The following is a 21,502-nucleotide window of genomic DNA, read 5'->3' on the forward strand; positions in this document are numbered from 1 at the left end:
TGTGAACAGACTGGTGTACAGGCTAAAGCTTGGAATAATAATGCAATTCCTCAAACGGCTGAATCCTGAGATTGTTTTGCTGCAAGAGACGCACAACTCGGGTAACTCCTGCAAATCTATGTCCAGATGTGGATACAAAATGACCGCACATGCAGGTTTGACAACTGTCTATGAGGGGTGGGAATTCTGCTAAAAATCAATGTCCCCATCACCCCACACAAGACCTAAATGGACCCACAGGGAAAATATGCAGCCAAATCGGGTACATGGGAAGGTCTCCTTCTGAATCTATGCTCGGTACATAACCCACTTATGACCTCCTATTCCAAATGGATTCTATGGTCCCTGCATTTCCCCATTTTCTGTGCACAAATCACGCCCCAGAGCTCGAAATAAAAAAATTGATAATTGAAATTTCATGTTGCAGTCATTTAGCATAAGTCCACAACATACGTGTGGGGATATGTCAAAGTATGCCTGAGTGTGGAACTAACTCCAGCCATCCATACACTTGGATCTGAGTCCGGTCGAGGACACACATGGCTCACAATGTATCACAAAATACAGACATGGAGCCCAACACTCACCCGTGATGGCCTCAAGCTGCTGAGGGGCGGCTTGCTATATTGCTCTGACAGACCAATTTGGAAGTTACATGAAGGTGTAGAGGTCATGGGTCATGTTGATGTGCTCGGGGAGGTAGTACCAGGTCTGTTTTGCGAGGTGGGAGAGCTATCTCCTGCATGCAGATGTTATGTGGATGTGATGAATGGTGGCCAGGGCAAGGTGGGCTGCATGGAGTAGGGCCAACGGGGTGTTGGATGACACACGTCCAAGGTCAGTTTGGGTCTGGGGTTGTGGACTGCCTCCTGAGTGTGGTTGAGGAGTCTAAAGGTGATCCTGCAGCACACAGTGAGCCATTGTACCTCTCTCAGGTGGACGGTGATGTGGCTGGGGTGGGGGATGTTGCAGATGAGGTGTGCGGATGCACCCTGGATGAGTTCTCCTGCATGTTTGCTGTTGTCCTCTGTAGAGGCCGGTGCTGTATTTGAGCCAGCTGGTGTCCTGGACCAGGGGGACAGTCTGTCTTGCCTTGGAGTGGATCTATCTGGGGGTCATCAGCAGCATGTGGAGGGTGTTGCAGCATGAGGTACAGATGTTGGTGAGTTGCATGTTAATTGTGAGCGATGGGTCCATGATGAACACCAGCTTTCCTGCGTGGCCACTGGGTGCTGGTGCGGTGCACAGACCAGTGGGATGCAAGGAGTTGACCCAGCTGTAAGGAGACAATCCTCAGATGATGACCTCTGTCCTGTCCAAGTCCTGCCTCAGATGGCTGATGTTCAGCCATTCATCAACGGATCTCATGTCTTTTTGAAGTTTGGATCTGGCAATGGCTGGCTCTTTGGTGAGTTTGAGGAGCAGCTGGGTGTCAATGGCATATCAGATGATGATGAGGTTGTGTGTGCATGTGATGGTGGAGAGGGGGGTCGTGGTGACATTGAAGATCGTCATGCTGAGAGAAGAGCCCTGTGGCATGGGCCAGATGACCCCAGTGTACTACATGTTGCAGGGTGGAGGCAGACTCCCTGGGCCTTGCTGGTGAGCTACTTCCTGATTGAATCCTGGGCCCTCCTCTGGATACCAGTGTTGGAGATGTGTGAGCTGACAGTGTGGTAGCACATGGTGTAGAATGCTGTTGAGAGGTCAAGGGTGGTGGCCTCACCATTGTTGAGCAGGGCAAAGTAGTCGTTGGTGGTGGCAATGATGACGTTGCAGTGGTGTGATTACTGTGTAAAACGGTCTGTTGCCGGTTGGCTGGAGCTGATTGCATGTAGGAAATTGGTCATTTGCTTGTTGAGTGTCTTCCTGGTGACATTTGCTGGGTAGGGAAGTAGGGTGATGTACCAGGAGATCCTGCGGTACTGCCGTCCATTCTTTAAGAAGGGCCTGGGGCTCTGCATGCCTCCTGCAACCATGGAATGTGGCTAACTCAAAGGAGACATTAATGATGCGCAGGACGTGGGCTTCAAGGATGGCCAATGATGTGGTTGAGATGTTGTGTGGGAAGGGGCCTGATGGAGAGCCAGAGTGGATGGTGCACATGATCCCGGTTGTGTACTTGCTGCTGACTGGAGTCCATGACCTGAGGGGGGTTTGTCCAGCGGATAATAGTGCTGTCTGCCTCTACGTGCCAAGGCTGTTGTGTAGGGCCATGAGCTTGCAGTGGTACAAAGTTGCAAGGGATGGGATCTGCCTTGCAAGGGTGGGGTGTCTTGGATGGAGATCTGCTGTCAGTTCACTCACAATGCTGATGAGCTCCTTGTTGTCGTGTGTTTGGGTGTCTCGGCACTATCTGAAGGATCTCCACTTGTCATTGCTGATGATATGGTGATGGCTGTGTGTGGTGTTTTCCAGGGCTGTAAGGAAAATGATGTTTCTTTGTGTTGCAAGGTTTGCACAAGAGTCCGGCTAGGTCTGTAGGAGTCCAGTAGGTCTGCCTTGTCCCAGGTGCCTTAACTGTTGTTGTGCTTCACAGGAAAGTCAGTCAATGTGGCAAGATTGTTGGATCAGTTGCTGATCCAGTGTGTGAGTTTGCAGGATGTGGCAGTGGTGTTATTTTGAGTGTGATAGTTGCACTGTCCCTATCCGTTGGTACCGTTGTTGATATAACATGTGAAATTTGCAATACAGCATAAAGAGCACTCTATCGTGAACAAATGAACTTTGAGTCAACTCTTATTTGTATCAGAATTTGGTAACTTCGTTACCCTTTAGCGCTGTGCGCACAGAGGGACACTACCCAGGATGGGACAGTGCAACTATCGTTATTAACCGACCTTGGTTCAGGGGTCGCTCCTCTTGCTGCACGCCACTACCTGTTAAGATTTATCTACATTTGGAAAAAACTGGTGTGCGTGATATCTCAACTTCTTGTTGTTTTGAGTGTCCCACACAGCTTGTCTGTGGCGACTTACATCAAGCATCTTAGAGGGATCAGTAGCGGGGTGTGTGGCACTGTGTTGCTTGTTGGAGACGTGGATTCAAATGTTGATGGACCAATGATGGATGTTGGTGTGTGTCCCCTCCAGCAAGAAGTTACTGGACCCCAGCCACATGTAGCCTGTGGAGATGAGGGCCTGCGTGCAGATGTACGTGTTGATGGCTTAGCGGAATTGTGGATGTAGGCCTGCAGATCTGTAGATGAGTGTTACTCCGAGGGTTGCTAGGGAGTTGCTGCAAACCCAGACTTGTGACTCTGAGGGTGTACTTGTGAATAATTAGCAATTCAGCCCCCGGGATTGGTGTTGGCATCCCTGCGGGTGATCTTGGATCCGTCTGAGATGGCAATGAAGACGTCATGTGCTGAGGATGCTTTTGTCCAGGTTACTGTCATGAAGGTGATGTGTGGGGCTGTAGTGTTGAGGAGGTAACAGAGTCCAATGGCGTGCTGGTGGATGGAGCGGATGTGGAGTAGGAGGCACATAACCTGGTTGTACTGACAGGGTCTGGTAGGCTGGGCAGCGCTGTGTAGGCAGTTGGAGTAGCACACTCAGCATGCTAAGGTGTCGTGTGTGTGCTTAGGGGTTGCCTGATGGCAGGAGGATGATTGTCACGAGGACATTGCTTGGAGAGTGGCTGCAGCATGAGCCTGGTGTGTGACGTGGGTCATGCAAAGACTAGAGGGTCGTGCACTGTGCATGTTGCAGGCGCAGACGGTCCGGCCTTTGGCACGGCGCTGGGGCTACAATGGCACAGAAAATCTGCTGGCTGCATTTCAAATGGGTGGAGGGGGAAGGGCTGAGCATTTATGAGGCGTGGGGTTTGCAGAATCAGGGCACTCGGAGTGGCGGGGCCACAGGTGAGGCAGCAGCAGGCGGAAGGGGTTAGAAATCATGCAAAATCAACACACAAAGACAAGGAAGTCTGCAAGGCACAGTGCAACAGGTGTATGTCAAGGAAGGAGTGTCAGCTCCCTCATGGGTCACTCCCAGAAAGTGTATGATCAATCACCATAAATTACAGCCACTGTGTCAGGCAACAAAATGCGGAGATGCGCAAAGGAGACACACCATCAGCAGGCATTCACGTCCCGTTGTGGGCAGCAACCTGCACAAATACATACACAACCAGGTACTTCATGCACAATAGAGATCATTAGCCATGAGGCACTGCATGCATGTTGCCAAAGTACACATACACTCATATGCTCAATCTTTGTCAATTCTGCCATAGATGATGCATGCAAACTGGTAAGAGATCTGCAGTGACCGAGATGAGGCACTTTGGATTGTGCTGAACACCTTTATTCCACATACACACATAAAGGGATATGCCTCCATATTAACAGACTCACAGGTCAGTTGACAGAACATGTGGGACATACGCTGGACCCCCCTTCACAACACGGATGATGTCAATCCCAATGAACTGGCACACAAGGTAAGGGGATGAGCAAAAGACATCCTGCTGCACACGGAGAGGCTGCAATTCCCCATAGAGCATGTTGTTGTGATGTCCCCCTCTATGTCCACCTGTAGCATCTGCAATGTTTCAGAGCCAAGGTACACACACATTGATGCCTTCATCAGACGCCATATTCCACTACAGATGACTGTCAAGAAGGCTGACTATCATGCCATGGGAGTGATGCTACATGTCATATGCTCCATGGTGAGAAGACATGTATGCATGGTACCACAACATGCACAGAAGCAGTCACCACACATTCCCAACCTGTACCACCACCAAAAAGCCTTGCTGCAATACTTAACCAAACATACATTTCCACATGTCCGTGCATGGAACTCTGATTCAGCACATGTTGCATTCCACACAAGGAATAGCAGGAGGACAACGATGACACGACCAGACAACAGGTGCAAAATACCTGGGAATGACAGACACACGAGAAGTCACCTTAAAAAATTCTCAACGCACACATGAAAGTGTACAAAACATGAAAAATGTTGGACACATGTAAATTGCCAATCAAGTCTCTCTGCAAAACTGTGTTACATGACATCATCACTCGAGTGACACATCAGAACACACATCCAAGTCACTTTGCATTCAGTCAGCTGTAAACACACATTGCAACACATGACAATCAATGCAACAAGCTTGCACACTCATAGCCAGTGACTCACCATTATGAGAAGAAGTTGCGTATGAGCTGACTGCGGATATCATCCCCCTCCTCCTCATCATCACTAGCCTTGTGACCAAGCCCTTGATCCTCCATGGGTGGATGCTCCTGCTCATCTGGATCCAGGATGAGTGGCACTGCCTTCTCAACTGCCATGTTGTGCAGCATGCAGCACACAATGAAGATTTTGTAGACCTTCTCCGGGCATAAAGGAGGGACCCACCGGAATCGGCTCTTCAGGAGTCCAAACGTCCTCTCAATCACTCGCCTGGTCTGGCCGTGTGCATCATTGTACCGGTGATCTGCAACTGTTCTTGGTTTGCGGAGAGGTGTCAGCAGCCATGGCATGTTGGGATAGCCAGAGTCCCCTACATGGAAACATCACGTAAATAAGTGGGTCACGAGATGCCGCAAGATACAAAGATACCGCAACACATAGGACAAAAAGACTATACCCACCAACAAGACATGCTCATTCGTTGTGCAGCCGCAGCATCATTTGTGGCACCCTGCTACGCCTCATGATATAGGCATTGTGTGCTGATCCTGGAAAACGTGCACAGACATGTGAAATCAGCATGTTAGCAAGACACACCACAAGGGCATTTATCGAGTGGTAATGTTTGCGGTTGCGATAGGCTTGTTCCTGTGCCTGTGGTGGTACAAAAGCACATGTATACCATCAATGGACCCAATTACACGGGGCATCCCACCCAGGGCATAGAAATCCCCCTTGACATCCCTCAACCCCTCTGGAGTCAGAAATTTGATGAATTCATCAAGGTGCTCCAACATGGCTGCTAAAACATCACGCAGGACACGGCTGAACATAGTCTGGGACATCCCACCCACATCAGCTATGGTCAATTGAAACGTGCCTGTGGCAAAAAAATGTAAGGCTGCCATCACCTTCATCTTGGGGGTCAGCGCAGTAGGATACCTGTGTTGCGGTTGGAGGTGTGGTGCCAGCTTGTTTGTCAGGTCCTCAATCAACTGTTGAGTGAATCTGTAACGGCAGATGCAGGCACGTTCCCTCATGGCACCCAAGTCTGGCATTAGTCTTGGGACAGGTGGTGCCCTGCAAAACATAGTTTTGAAGAATGAAGATTGAGAGTCGGCAAACATCGGTGTCAATGAACATAGCACATGCTACACTGCTAATACACATCAGGTAACTATGGAGTCGGGTGTGTGCAATACATCCAGGACACAAATGGCAGCGTGCTGGCACTCCTACAAAAAGCCTGATACACCTGTTGATTGTCAAGTCAACATGACATGCCCTGAAATGATTTGGGGGCCAGTCTGAGTGAAGAGCCACAGATATCACCGGATTGACACACAATCACATAGCTGCATTTGAAGGATGTCATCTCATCCAGACAGCTGACTGCAAGACACACGCACAGGTCACATGGAATGTCAAATGTACACAGTGTCAAACACAGTGCGATGAAGGGGTACACGTGACAACACAAAGACACAGCCATTGAGACAACAAACACATGTATGACTGAAAATATATGATGTCCCATGCACACAGACCCAACAGCCTTGGGAATGCACATGTGGCATGGTGTACGTAGATGTGTTACATGCCCATCTCCACACTGACCCCTGTTGGATGCACCAACAGCAGATGCCATTGACGGGACACTGACATGAAGCTCATGGGAACACATGACACACACCCGACATAGTCCCAAAAGGGCACGCTGATCGTGACAGGTCAGTTGATAAAGTGTCCCTGTCCCTGGCATCAGGAGACAGGTGTGGGTGTTGATGACTGTGCCACCCACTGCTGCTATGCATGACACAGTTGGACTACAGACACACATGTGGCAAGTGTCAAGGTGATGTGTGCCACATCGTGCCCCATCACACATGACATGTGTCCACAGGTCAGAACACATCAATTGTGCAACTAGATGAGAGGACCTGTGCAATATCACTGGCTAACACACCTAGGGCCTGCACATGAAAGTATGCAATGACAAGTACTTGATGGACATCCATGTGCGACTCGTAGCCCTCCATTCCTGGCATGTGTACGGCTGTATTACCATTGTAAGCGTGTGAAATGCGTACCCGTACGTGTAGGCACTGGTAGTACATGTACGTGTACTACCAGTGCGTACACGTACTTGTACACGTAACTGTAGGCACTGGTAGTACATGTACGTGTACTACCAGTGTCGTGTACTACAAGTGCGTACACGTACGTGTACATACTACTTGTACACTGTTAGAAATGAGGGGGCTCTGGTTGACGCAGGTGTGAACCCACAACAAGCAGGGACCCTTTACTTCTTGTCAGGGCGAAGGATGACTCCCCAGAATAACCCCTGCTCACCCTCTAGGTGCGTGGCGCGAGCAGTCTAGGCTAAGTCTCAGGCGTACACGGTTAAGCAAGTGCAATAATACATACAGTAAACCCCTTGCATGCACCACAAACGGACACCAATCAGGAGGTATATAAAAATAAGCTTTTATGTAGTTTCAGCAGATTCAAATACAAGGCCCAGTAACGTTGAACTGAGGGGGCCACAATTCTTGGAAATACGGTCAAGTTCTCTTGGTCTTACGGAAAGTTCTTTAGGCGGGCACAAGGTAACTGTAGGCCTCAGCGCACTTCGTGCTGAGGCAGCGCCCGGGGAGCACACAGCAGATGACAGGGAAATAAGAACGTTGCGGACCCTGGATCCGATGCGAGCTCGCGGTCGAGTTCGTAAGTACAGTACCTTGTTTCTTGACGCAAAGGCGGGTGCGGGATTTCAGCGGCTCTTCGACAGAAGAGCGAGGCGGCGTCCGGGGCTCCCACACTTCACGATGGGGGGGTCTGATCTTCAGGCTCACGACAGGAGCGGGGTGTTGCAGGTGGCGGGTGAACAAAGCGGGGCAGCCGGGCACGCCGATGCGTCCGGGCCGTCCGAGGCTTGGAGATGCTCACAAACGCCGATTCCGGCGGGAGGGTGAAGGTGCACAGCGAGCCTCCACGAGCGAGGTGAAGGGGCAGCCCAGCACAGCGTAGGGGGAGCGGCTCCGATCGAGCGAGGCTCTTCCCAAGGCGGGGGCGGCTAAGCAGTCCTGGTCACGGCTCAGGGAGGGACTGGGCACGAGGGTCACAGCTCCGGCGAGGGAAAGGACACCACAGTCCAGCAGCAGGCGAGTGAAGATCAGGTAGAGCCCAATGGTCCTGGGGCTCAGTTCAGGGGGCAAGCTCAGTTCCAAGCCCTTGGAGATCGTTTTTGGAAAAGCACAAGTCTTGAAAGTAAAAGTAAAGTAAAAGTCTTCAGCAACAGCTTCTCTTCTCTCCTTTGGCAGCAAGGTCACCACTGCAGGCCAATCCCCCAGGATAGGGACAGTCTTCCTCCTACAGCTTTCCCGGTGCCTCCTCCTCAGGCAGAGATTCTTCTTGGTCAAAAGCGGATCTAGTTTCTTAGGAGCAGGGCTCCTCCATTTATACCACAAATCTTTTGTTCTCCCAGGCCAGGGGGGCCCTTGCCTAGTTCAGTCCGGTTTCTGAGCACTTTGTTGACGTGATGCAGGCTTCTCCTTTCAGAGTGCAGGGCAGAGTCATCAGACGCTCCACAGGGGGTGGAGCCGGCATCGAGGTAGCGGAGCACTGTCCTATTCAGAACCTAGGAGCACTCCTCCCACCCATCTACCTGTCGATCGTCCTATTCATACCAGGCTGCCTAGCCCTGCCCATCTGGGTTCCCCCAGCCCTGTCACTCACACCAGCCAGACATCAGATACACAACACGCAGAGGCGGCTGAAAGGTTTAGGCAAGGAAAGGCCAACTTTCTAAAAGCGGCATTTGCAAACCCGGAATATTAAAATAAACCTTGCGAAAAGATGTACCTTATTATTCCGAGTTCAGGCATACTAAACTCGATCTCCTACCATGTTCCCTGGGTCGGTTAGGATCATAAGGTGTAATAATCCAGGCCGCCCATACTGGCCTATGAGAACAGGGTAGCCTTGCAGTAGTGAACAACAAGATGGCGGTAATTCACTACTAGGACATGCCACGCATCCAGGCGTGTCCTACCTTAGGCGTACAATGCACCCTGCCCGTGGGCCTACCAGAGGGGTGACTAACATGCAGCTAAGGGAAGGTTTCAGGGACCGGCAAGTGTGGGCACTTGTCGGTCGGCATGTCAGTACCAGACTGCACGCAGGTTCTGCGATGGCAGACCTTAGATATATTTTACCGGCCGCTTCTGTGGGTGGCACAACCAGTGCTGCAAGCCCACCAGCGGGGTTCGCATTTACATGCCCTGGCGCCCCCGGCGCACTTTACTGGGGTCTGACAGTAAATCAAACAATCCAATCATGGAATCCAACCAACATATACAATTTACATAGGGAGCACTCGCACCGTGACACTGGTTGGCAGTGGCACAGCGCGCTGAGCGGCCAACACCATAAAAACACATGAGGCACAGCGACAAAAAGAGGAAGGGAGACTCACGCCAAGGTGCCAGGTCTAACACGTGTCCCCTCCAGCTGAAAAGTGGGGAGAACTACCCTACCCCAGGGAGTTCCTCATCACTAAGGCGGAAAAATCTGGACAGACCGTCAGCATTGGCGTGATCTGTACCAGGGCGATGTTCCACCGTGAAATCCATACCCTGTAGGGAAATGGACCACCTCAACAGCTTTGGATTCTCACCCCTCATATGCATCAACCATCTGAGGGGCCTGTGGTCCGTCTGAACCCGGAAGTGAGACCCAAACAAGTAGGGTCTTAGCTTCTTCAGCGCCCAGACCACAGCAAATGCCTCACGCTCAATAGCACTCCACCTTTGTTCCCGTGGAAGTAACCTCCTGCTAAGAAAGGCTACGGGTTGATCTAGGCCCTCTTCATTAATCTGTGAAAGAACAGCCCCCACACCATGCTCTGAAGCGTCTGTCTGAACGATAAACTCTTTGGAGAAGTTGGGAGCCAAGAGCACGGGCGCCGTGCACATAGCAGTTTTCAAGGCCTCAAAAGCTTTCTGACAGGTGTCAGTCCAGATCACTTTCCTGGGCTGCTTCTTCGAAGTCAGCGCGGTCAAGGGGGCAACCATGTTGCCATACCCCTTGACAAACCTCCTGTAGTACCCGGTGAGACCTAGGAAGGCTCTCACCTCCGTCTGGGTTTTGGGCGCCTCCCAATTCAGGATGGTTTCTATCTTGGGCTGAAGGGGTGCCACCTGGCCACTCCCAACTTGGTGTCCCAAGTACACCACGGAACCCTGCCCGATCTGGCACTTACTCGCCTTGATCGTGAGGCCTGCCTTGCGCAGCGCCATCAACACTTCCCAGAGGTGACGCAAGTGTTCCTCCCAAGTGGAGCTGAACACGGCGATGTCATCCAGGTAGGCTGCACTGAACGAATCCAGCCCAGCCAACACCTGGTTGACCAATCTCTGGAAGGTGGCAGGGGCATTCTTCATCCCAAATGGCATGACCCGGAACTGGTAGTGCCCATCTGGGGTGGAAAATGCTGACCTCTCTTTGGCCCCCTCGGTCAAGGCGATCTGCCAATACCCAGACGTTAAATCAAACGTGCTGAGGTAGTTGGCAGCCCCTAGCCGATCGATGAGCTCATCAGCTCGGGGGATGGGGTGTGCGTCGGTCCTAGTGACCGAATTGAGTCCTCTGTAGTCCACACAGAACCGGAGTTCGGGTGTGGCTCCTGGCGCTGCAGCCTTTGGGACCAAGACCACAGGGCTGGCCCAAGGACTGCTAGAAGACTCAATTACCCCGAGGGCAAACATCTTGGAGACCTCCTCCTTGATGCAGGTCCTCACCCTGTCAGTCACCCTGTAGGCCTTGTGCCGCACAGGTGGACTATCCCCAGTGTCCACATCATGGACGCACCAATCAGTGACACCAGGAACCAGGGAAAACAGGTCAGAAAACTGTCCCAGCAACTGGCGACAATCATTCTGTTGCTCAGGGGTCAGGGTGGAAGAGAGGATGACACCATCCACTGACCCATCTTGCTCCTTGGCGGACAGGAGGTCAGGAAGAGGTTCTGTCTCCTCTTCCATTCCAGCATCTGTTGCCAAGAGCATGCCCACTTGGGACCTCTCCAAGTGGGGCTTGAGGCGGTTGACATGTAGGACCCTTAAGGGGTTCCTAGGAGACTTCAGGTCCACCACGTAGGTAACAGGACTCTTGCGCTCCACCACCTCAAAGGGACCGGTCCACTTATCCTGGAGCGCACACGGCTCCACGGGGGCCAAGACCCATACTTTCTGTCCAGGCTGAAGCTCTACCAGAGTGGCATTCTGGTCGTACCACCGCTTCATCTCCTCCTGGCTGGCTTCCAGATTTGCCTCAGCAAGTTGCCTGAATCGCCTAGTCTGATTCCTGAAGGCCAGCATGTAACTATATACATTCTGGGGAGGTTTCCTGGGAGATTGCTCCCAGCCTTCTTTGACCAGACTTAGAGGTCCTCTGACTGGGTGACCATACAGAAGCTCAAAGGGACTGAACCCCAGAGATTTCTGTGGCACCTCACGGTAAGCGAAGAGAAGGCATGGTAAGAGGACGTCCCACTTACGCCTCATGGCTCCTTCTAGGCCCATTATCATGCCTTTGAGGGTTCGGTTGAATCTCTCAACCAACCCGTTTCCTTGGGGGTGGTAAGGGGTGGTGAACTTGTAGGTTACACCACACTCTTGCCAAAGAGATTTCATGTACTTGGACATGAAATTGGTACCTCGGTCAGACACCACCTCTAGAGGGAATCCCACTCGGGAGAAAATTCCCATCAGTGCACGTCCCACCACGGGGGCCGTCACTGTCCTCAGAGGAATGGCTTCCGGGTACCGGGTGGCATGGTCCACCAGGACCAGGATGAACCTATTGCCCATCGCTGTCTTGGGGTCCAGTGGCCCTACAATGTCAATCCCCACTCGCTGGAATGGGGTACCGACCACAGGGAATGGCTGGAGTGGAGCCTTCTGCTTCCTTCCACTCTTTCCACTTGCCTGGCAAGTCTGGCATGTCCTGCAGTGAGTATCGGAACTCCTGCGCATTTGAGGCCAATAAAAGTGGGTGACAAGCCTTTCAAAGGTCTTGTCCTGCCCCAAATTCCCTGCCAATGGCACATCGTGAGCCAGCCCCAGTAGGAAGGCTCTGAAGTCCTGGGGTACCACCAGCGCACGGGCTGACCCAGGCTCAGCAACCTTAGGCTCTGTATATAGGAGGTCGTTCTCCCAGTAAACGAAATGCGATCCTGACTGATCACCTGCGGCCTGGTCTGCAGCCTGCTGCCGCATACCCACGAGAGAAGGGCACTCCTTCTGTGCCTTGCAAAAGTCCTCCCTGGTGGGACCCCCTTCCTGCTGCCAATGGGTCAGCTCCGGCAGGTCTCCCAGTTCAGCTATCTGCTCCCCTGTAGGCTCCAGGGCATCCCCCTCAAGGTCTGCTTCCTCCTGGACCGTGGGAACTTCAGGGGCCGGCTTCCCGCGCCCCTTGCTCCTTCTCTCTGAGGCCGGTTCCTAGGCCTCCCTCTCAGGCTCCAGGACCTCTTGAGTACCTCTACTGGCTGCCATGGACCGTGTGGTGACACACGCCCAATCCGGCATACCCAACATCTCCAGGTGAGCACTCCGCTCCACCTTAGCCCAGGGTGAGCTCTCCAAATCGTTCCCTAACAAACAGTCTACAGGCATGGCGGGCCTCACAGCTACCTGAAGAGTACCAGAGACCCCCCCCCACTCAAAGGGAACCTGAGCCACCTTGCAGTGTCTCTCTGTGTTGTCAGCGGCAACAACGGGATAGAATGCATTGGGGACCACCTGCTCCTGAGACACCAGGTGACACCGGACAGCCGTCACACTGGCTCCTGTATCTCTAAGAGCTTCCACCCTATGGCCATTTATGGTCACCCACTGCCTGTACTTCTTAGTGTTCTCAGGCAGCTGGGTTGGAGGGACCACTTCACGGTCTCCTAGCGAGACCAGGGACATCTCTGCGGGACCCCACCCACCTTGGACATCCCTTTCCTCCCCCAAGGCTACACTAGTCACCTGCCGGGGTGGAGCACCAGTGGGTGCTGGTTTACCAAACAATGGACACTTTACATCAGAGGCAAAATGCCCCAAATTGTTACACCTGTAACATCTTACGGGCCCCTTTGGAACAGGAGGACCTGTCGGGGCCCCGGTCGGTTTCTGGGGTGGGGGAGGCTGAGAACCCTTCCCTTGGTTCCCTTGGGGACTATTTTGGGGCCCTTTTTGGAACTGCTTCTGTTTACCCCTGTCCCCCCCACTCTTCTGCTGGGGACCCTGCCCACCTTTGGCGGAATCTCCCACGGTACCCTTGTGGACCCTGGTACTGACCCAGCGGTCCGCCTCCTCAGCAAGCTTCCTCGGGTTAGTCAGCTTACTATCGATCAGGTGCTGGCGTAGCTCAGGAAAACAATTACTGGACAAGTGCTCCCATGCCATTAAATCAAGAAGCCCTTGATAATCATTCACCTTACTACCCTTTACCCAACCATCCAGCGCTCTGCAAAAGAAAGTCACATACTCCACATACGTACTATTGGGAATCTTAGTGCAACCCCTGAACCTCTGTCTGTATAACTCAGGGGTCAACCCATACCTAGCCATCAATGCTTCCTTCATATGGGCATAAGAATTACGAACATCAACAGGTAAATCTAACAGTGTGTCCCGCCCTTCACTCAGGAACCTTCCCCACAACCCCGCTCCCCAATCTTTCTCAGGGACCTGGTGGGAAGACATGGCTACCTCGTAGGCTCTGAACCACTGCCCGATGTCGTCATTCCTGAAGAACTCCTTCACTACATCCTTGGGAATATAAACTCTTGGTTCCGCCGGTACTGGCGGTGTGCTGCCACCAGAGGGATTAAGCTCCAAACTTTTTGCTTTCAGCTCCAGCTCCCTCAGCTTCATGTCATGCTCTAATTGTAGTTTCTTTTCTTCCATGGCTAATCTTTGTTTTTCCATATCCATCTGCCCATGAAGTTTTGCCATTTCCACCTCGTGTGCCCGGGTTGCGGCCCTGTCTGCCAACTCTTCTGGCGACAGGCACCTGCCAAACTCATGGACACTTTCTGGTGGAACCACTTCCACCTGATTCTCTGGTGCCTTTGACTCATACCAGGCCCTCAGCGCCTTCACAAATTGGGTCTTGTTTTTCAATCCAGTTTGGGCAATCCTGAACTTGGAGCAAAGACCTTTCAAGTCTTCATTGGTACGATTCTGAAGTGCGTCTTCCTCCCAATCTACGTCTTCAAATCCAGAGATTATGGAAGCCGCCCTTCCGGCTGACAGTGAACCAGGCATGGCTCTAGCAACGGAGACTCTTGGCAAAACAAAAACAAATGCTAGCCTTGTGGCTGTGTTACTGGTCTGCTCTCACTACGTGGTGATCAGTGATTCACTATACGCAAACCACAAATGCAAATCCGTAAATCCCACCGCTGCCACCAATGTTAGAAATGAGGGGGCTCTGGTTGACGCAGGTGTGAACCCACAACAAGCAGGGACCCTTTACTTCTTGTCAGGGCGAAGGATGACTCCCCAGAATAACCCCTGCTCACCCTCTAGGTGCGTGGCGCGAGCAGTCTAGGCTAAGTCTCAGGCGTACACGGTTAAGCAAGTGCAATAATACATACAGTAAACCCCTTGCATGCACCACAAACGGACACCAATCAGGAGGTATATAAAAATAAGCTTTTATGTAGTTTCAGCAGATTCAAATACAAGGCCCAGTAACGTTGAACTGAGGGGGCCACAATTCTTGGAAATACGGTCAAGTTCTCTTGGTCTTACGGAAAGTTCTTTAGGCGGGCACAAGGTAACTGTAGGCCTCAGCGCACTTCGTGCTGAGGCAGCGCCCGGGGAGCACACAGCAGATGACAGGGAAATAAGAACGTTGCGGACCCTGGATCCGATGCGAGCTTGCGGTCGAGTTCGTAAGTACAGTACCTTGTTTCTTGACGCAAAGGCGGGTGCGGGATTTCAGCGGCTCTTCGACAGAAGAGCGAGGCGGCGTCCGGGGCTCCCACACTTCACGATGGGGGGGTCTGATCTTCAGGCTCACGACAGGAGCGGGGTGTTGCAGGTGGCGGGTGAACAAAGCGGGGCAGCCGGGCACGCCGATGCGTCCGGGCCGTCCGAGGCTTGGAGATGCTCACAAACGCCGATTCCGGCGGGAGGGTGAAGGTGCACAGCGAGCCTCCACGAGCGAGGTGACGGGGCAGCCCAGCACAGCGTAGGGGGAGCGGCTCCGATCGAGCGAGGCTCTTCCCAAGGCGGGGGCGGCTAAGCAGTCCTGGTCACGGCTCAGGGAGGGACTGGGCACGAGGGTCACAGCTCCGGCGAGGGAAAGGACACCACAGTCCAGCAGCAGGCGAGTGAAGATCAGGTAGAGCCCAATGGTCCTGGGGCTCAGTTCAGGGGGCAAGCTCAGTTCCAAGCCCTTGGAGATCGTTTTTGGAAAAGCACAAGTCTTGAAAGTAAAAGTAAAGTAAAAGTCTTCAGCAACAGCTTCTCTTCTCTCCTTTGGCAGCAAGGTCACCACTGCAGGCCAATCCCCCAGGATAGGGACAGTCTTCCTCCTACAGCTTTCCCGGTGCCTCCTCCTCAGGCAGAGATTCTTCTTGGTCAAAAGCGGATCTAGTTTCTTAGGAGCAGGGCTCCTCCATTTATACCACAAATCTTTTGTTCTCCCAGGCCAGGGGGGCCCTTGCCTAGTTCAGTCCGGTTTCTGAGCACTTTGTTGACGTGATGCAGGCTTCTCCTTTCAGAGTGCAGGGCAGAGTCATCAGACGCTCCACAGGGGGTGGAGCCGGCATCGAGGTAGCGGAGCACTGTCCTATTCAGAACCTAGGAGCACTCCTCCCACCCATCTACCTGTCGATCGTCCTATTCATACCAGGCTGCCTAGCCCTGCCCATCTGGGTTCCCCCAGCCCTGTCACTCACACCAGCCAGACATCAGATACACAACACGCAGAGGCGGCTGAAAGGTTTAGGCAAGGAAAGGCCAACTTTCTAAAAGCGGCATTTGCAAACCCGGAATATTAAAATAAACCTTGCGAAAAGATGTACCTTATTATTCCGAGTTCAGGCATACTAAACTCGATCTCCTACCATGTTCCCTGGGTCGGTTAGGATCATAAGGTGTAATAATCCAGGCCGCCCATACTGGCCTATGAGAACAGGGTAGCCTTGCAGTAGTGAACAACAAGATGGCGGTAATTCACTACTAGGACATGCCACGCATCCAGGCGTGTCCTACCTTAGGCGTACAATGCACCCTGCCCGTGGGCCTACCAGAGGGGTGACTAACATGCAGCTAAGGGAAGGTTTCAGGGACCGGCAAGTGTGGGCACTTGTCGGTCGGCGTGTCAGTACCAGACTGCACGCAGGTTCTGCGATGGCAGACCTTAGATATATTTTACCGGCCGCTTCTGTGGGTGGCACAACCAGTGCTGCAAGCCCACCAGCGGGGTTCGCATTTACATGCCCTGGCGCCCCCGGCGCACTTTACTGGGGTCTGACAGTAAATCAAACAATCCAATCATGGAATCCAACCAACATATACAATTTACATAGGGAGCACTCGCACCGTGACACTGGTTGGCAGTGGCACAGCGCGCTGAGCGGCCAACACCATAAAAACACATGAGGCACAGCGACAAAAAGAGGAAGGGAGACTCACGCCAAGGTGCCAGGTCTAACATACACGTACGTGTAGGCACTGGTAGTACACGTACATGTACTACCAGTGCGTACACGTACTTGTACACATGCGTGTACGCACTGGTAGTACACGTACGTGTACTACCAGTGCCTACACATATGTGTACAAGTACGTGTACGCACTAGTTGTACACGTAAGTGTACCCACTGGTAGTACACATACGTGTACTACCAGTGCATACACATTCGTGTGCAAGTACGTGTACGCACTGGTAGTACATGTACGTGTACTACCAGTGCCTACACGTACGTGTACAAGTAGTGCGTACACGTACGTGTAGGCACTGGTAGTACACGTACGTGTGCTACCAGTGCATACACGTACTTGTACATGTATGTGTACGCACTGATAGTACACGTATGTGTACAACTAGTGCATACACGTACGTGTACAAGTATGTGTACGCACTAGTTGTACACGTACATGTAGGCACTGGTAGTACACGTACATGTACTACCAGTGCCTACACGTACGTGTACAAGTACATGTACGCATTAGTTGTACACGTACATGTACGCACTGGTAGTACTACATCCTATACCCTGTTCAACATTTCAAAAATGTTCTAATGTGTGTCTCTGGGACATGGAGCAGGTGTATTGATGTTGTATCACTTTGTCATCCTGACAGGTAACTGCCTACGAGTAGGGGGTCATCTAGACCAACGTTGTCAGGGCCATGAGGACTGCGGGGGCGTGATCGGCAGCTGGCCCAGGTCTGCAAGAGGTGGCAGGACATCCAGTGCTGGACCCGGCAGATCGCCCGGGTCCAGCTCAAGTTCTCTCCACCTCGCCCCCACGGCAGCCATCGACACCTGGCCCACCACATGAGACGCGTCCTGGCGGTGGTCTTCCCTGACCTCGATAGGCAGTTAGAGGCGAGACTGCAGCAAGGAGGGGTTAGGTACATGGCTTTTTGTTGTGTTATGTGTCGCCAGCTTTAGGAAGTGCTATTTTGCATGAATACACTCCCAGAGTTCATATGTGCAGTTCATTTTCTGTTCCCAAATGTCACCTGGGGATCTTTTTCATCCCTTCCTCTCCTTGACATGTGTCCCCTGGTGTGTGTGTAATCACATTTGCACATGGTCATCTAGGGTGCCAGTACATCTAAGTGCACATTGCTTTCTGCATCTTGTGGGAGGGTGGTCTGTGACTTGTGTTGGAACCTTGCCTGTGCCATGACCTGTTCACTATGTAGGGGGTCCATAGTTGTTGTCACTGATGCTGATTCTCAACATAGGAGTGTGAGCTTTCAACTGGACACCCTTGCAGCATGCATGAGCAATGTTGTGGCCTCAGACATGATGTGCATGAGTGTGAGATATGCATAGTGCCATGACGGTTGTACATGGTAGAGTCAGCTCATTCCAGGACCATGGAGCAGAGTGCCCACTACAGTCTCCTGAGACACCCTGGCCTCCTAATCATGTGTGTCATCCAACACTGTGCACATTCTCTGTGTGTGCTGCATAGGTCTGCCTCTGTGGCATTGTTCCCTGGCCTAGTTTGGATTTTGTTAATGTGTGCTACATGTGTCTACTGGACAAGGACCCAGACTTTATATATGGGTCATTAATATTAATTGACCGTTATCGTTTTTGCTGTCTCTCTGTATCTCTTTTAGGGACACTGTAACGAATTGCAACAGCGTGTATTTGTACGGTTGAGACTCTGGCTATATCTGGCTTTGGATGGAAATAATATACTTTGGTGATCTTTAAACAAACTTTCTCTTAAAGGTATTTACAATCATTTAAATCTGGTGATAGTGAGTAACAATTGATAAATAGGAGACAGACTATGATGCAGTATATTTTTAACTTTCCCACACAGATACTTGGAGTACTACGGTATCATTGTTGGATGTCTCCTAGCCGCATACTACATTTAGTGGGATTTAGAGTCTAACCACTATCGGTATGTAAACTCTATGTGGATATCGTTGCCCTCGGCCAATATAAAAAGAACTAGCAGTACCTAAATAGAGAACTTGGAGTGATAATTAAAATATGCTATAATCTTGATTTAGGTTTTTTCTGCCTTAAATTTCACTAGGACATCTACAGATAAACAGACAAATAAGAGGAAGAATTTCCACTGTGATTACGTCTTACAGTACAAACAGCAGGCTTTGTAGGGTGATATTGTCCCCCTAAATAGTAAGTATCCTTCTTTACTGTATTTATAGGACTATTACCAAAAAAACAGGATTTCCTAACATAGATCCATACCTTTCTGATCAGAGTAGAGTAGAGTATTATAGGGATTATTTCCACTCACACACCTTCTCTTTTTAATTTCTGTCAAAGGTAACTCTCTCTCATTAGAATTTGTACTTCATATCGTACTAATTTGTGTGTTGATTTTCTCAGACTATCTTTATTATTCTTTTTTCTTCTCATTTTTTACTTGAATGCTTAGTTGTATAGATTGGCCCAACCGGTGTCTTTTATTATAGCACACAGTATTGATAATAATAATGTTTAGAGACTAGTGACTAATTTATCTTTTGTATGTAAAAATTCTCTTTTCCTTAGATACCCCAGGTTTTGAGAACTTGCGCTAAGAGAAGTAGCTGGTCCTGAAGAAGGTGGTTTCCATGTTTGCTTATACCACCGAAACGCGTTGACCAAATCTTCTTGTAGATCCTACAAAATATTCTTGTAGCAGCTCTCTTTTTGGGGGCTATTAGGACTACCTTACCACTCATTATGTGTTAAGTGGTAAAGCTACTGAGATATATGTGTACGGAATGTCTGATATGTGTCTGTATGAATGAAGAGTTTTATGTGCAGTGTTCTTTCTCCCTGGGTTTTGTTTTCCTTTTTTTGTCATGAATCAAAAGAATATCTTTGTCTTATCAAATTGCGATGAACAATGTGTAAAGTATAAGTGAAAACGTTCATTTATGAAAAATTGATTTATCTGTTCAAAATTGATTATATTTTTATACAGAAAAAATGAAAATATAAAAATACGAAAAATAAAAAAAATATTAAGAATACACTTTTGTGCTTTGTGTGCTAGTGTATATATAAAAATCTGTTGTTTAGATCAAGAGGGAGTATTATTAGATAGATCTACTGGACAAGGATACACCATTTTGCTTGTACAGACTCACACTGGGCAGTGCCTGTGTGGCTATTCACAACACTCTGTTGAAGGTTGTTTGTCACAAATATGTGTTGTTAGCCCCATGAGGTGATGTGGTGTCAATGAAGCAATTTTTCAAGCACAGTTGTTGTAACCCTGAATAAGAGGTGTCACTTCTTGATCTGTATAAATCACATTGACTCAGGTATTGGGGGGGGGGTGCTGGAGAGGCATACATGTGGAACTCTGATTTTTCATTGCCAGGTCGGACTTGTGTGTGAGAAATGCCTGGACTAAAATACACTGGGCAGTGCCCCTGTGATGCTGGCCAGTGCTTAATGTACATGCTTTGCAGCCTGTGTCATTTTTTTACCAACAAGAATCCTGATCATACATTTTTGGCACGTGTGTGGTTCAGATTCAAGGCAGTTTGGACTTTGTGTGCTGACATCTATGTGTACATTCTGGCTTGCCATGAGGGTGTCCCCACAGTACAGCTGGTCTTTTTTACCACCCAATTGCAGGCCCATTAGCTTATGCATTGTCCTGGGTGTGGACATGTGTGCCACTCCAGATGACAGGCAGTAGGTCATATGCGTAGCCAACTGTGTAATCAGGTGACGGATGGCCTGGTGACAACTGACATGATTCAAGTTGTTACTGAATTGTACCTTGACACTCACAGCACTTGTCAACAGTTGTTCATGTTTCATATGTGGAAATTTGATGATTTGTGTTAAGAACACTAATGTGCCTGCATGCAGTATGTCGCACAAGGTAGTGCACACAAAAGTACATTGACACTGCCATGGAATAAGATGGCACCTTTTCAAAGAAGCCACTGTTATAAATAAATGGTGTTGCAGATTCTCCATATGCATGTTCCCACGGTGGTCTTGGTTTTGTGAGACTCATTAGTTGTCAGCGATACAAACTAACGAGTGTCAAGACGTCAAGACCTCCGTGGGCCCATGTATATGTACTTTCTGCAACACTATCTATTTCTAACAGTGTCTCCTCCGAAAAGGTGCCAGCTTCTTCAATGACAGTGTCAATGTACTTTTGTGTGCACTGCCTTGTGCAACATCTTGCATGCAGGCACATCAGTGTTCTTTTCACTAAATGGCCAATTGGCACATCCCAAACATGTAGATTGGTTAAAGTATTGTGAGTCCCAAGGTACCAACATTTGTTCGTTTTGTGTTCCAAGGGACTTAGAGGTCTCTGAGTGTGGTGACACCTTGAGTATTGAGGTGTGTTAGTTTACCTTGAGTGCACCACTCCTGTTTCTTTCAGGGTAAACAAGAGGTGCCATGACTTTGTTGTATTGCTGTGCTCACCGGCTCACAGACACTAGCTTCTCAGTGTATTGCTCATTCAAGTTGTGGCCTTTTGTGTATTGAGTTTCCTGGTGTCAAAGTGGCATGGTGGGTCTACCAACTGGGCAGTACAGGGCTTACATATGTGCGGAGTAATCCAGCTGTTACTCATGATGCATTGCCTGATATGCACTGTG

General features: G+C 50.4%; 1 long non-coding RNA gene across 1 annotated transcript in view; it reads left to right on the plus strand.

Annotated features, from left to right (window-relative positions):
• Positions 1–19,774, plus strand: part of LOC146805765 (uncharacterized) — a 34,611-nt gene extending 14,837 nt beyond the window's left edge. The window contains exons 2-6 of the long non-coding RNA XR_014967504.1: positions 17,522–17,794; positions 18,518–18,632; positions 18,727–18,810; positions 18,949–19,052; positions 19,431–19,774. This is a non-coding gene — a long non-coding RNA (uncharacterized LOC146805765). The remainder of the gene's footprint in view (positions 1–17,521; positions 17,795–18,517; positions 18,633–18,726; positions 18,811–18,948; positions 19,053–19,430) is intronic.
• Positions 19,775–21,502: the final 1,728 nt, after the last annotated feature.

Source organism: Triturus cristatus, chromosome 8, assembly GCF_964204655.1.
Source record: "Triturus cristatus chromosome 8, aTriCri1.1, whole genome shotgun sequence".
NCBI classification, from domain to species: Eukaryota; Metazoa; Chordata; class Amphibia; order Caudata; family Salamandridae; genus Triturus; species Triturus cristatus.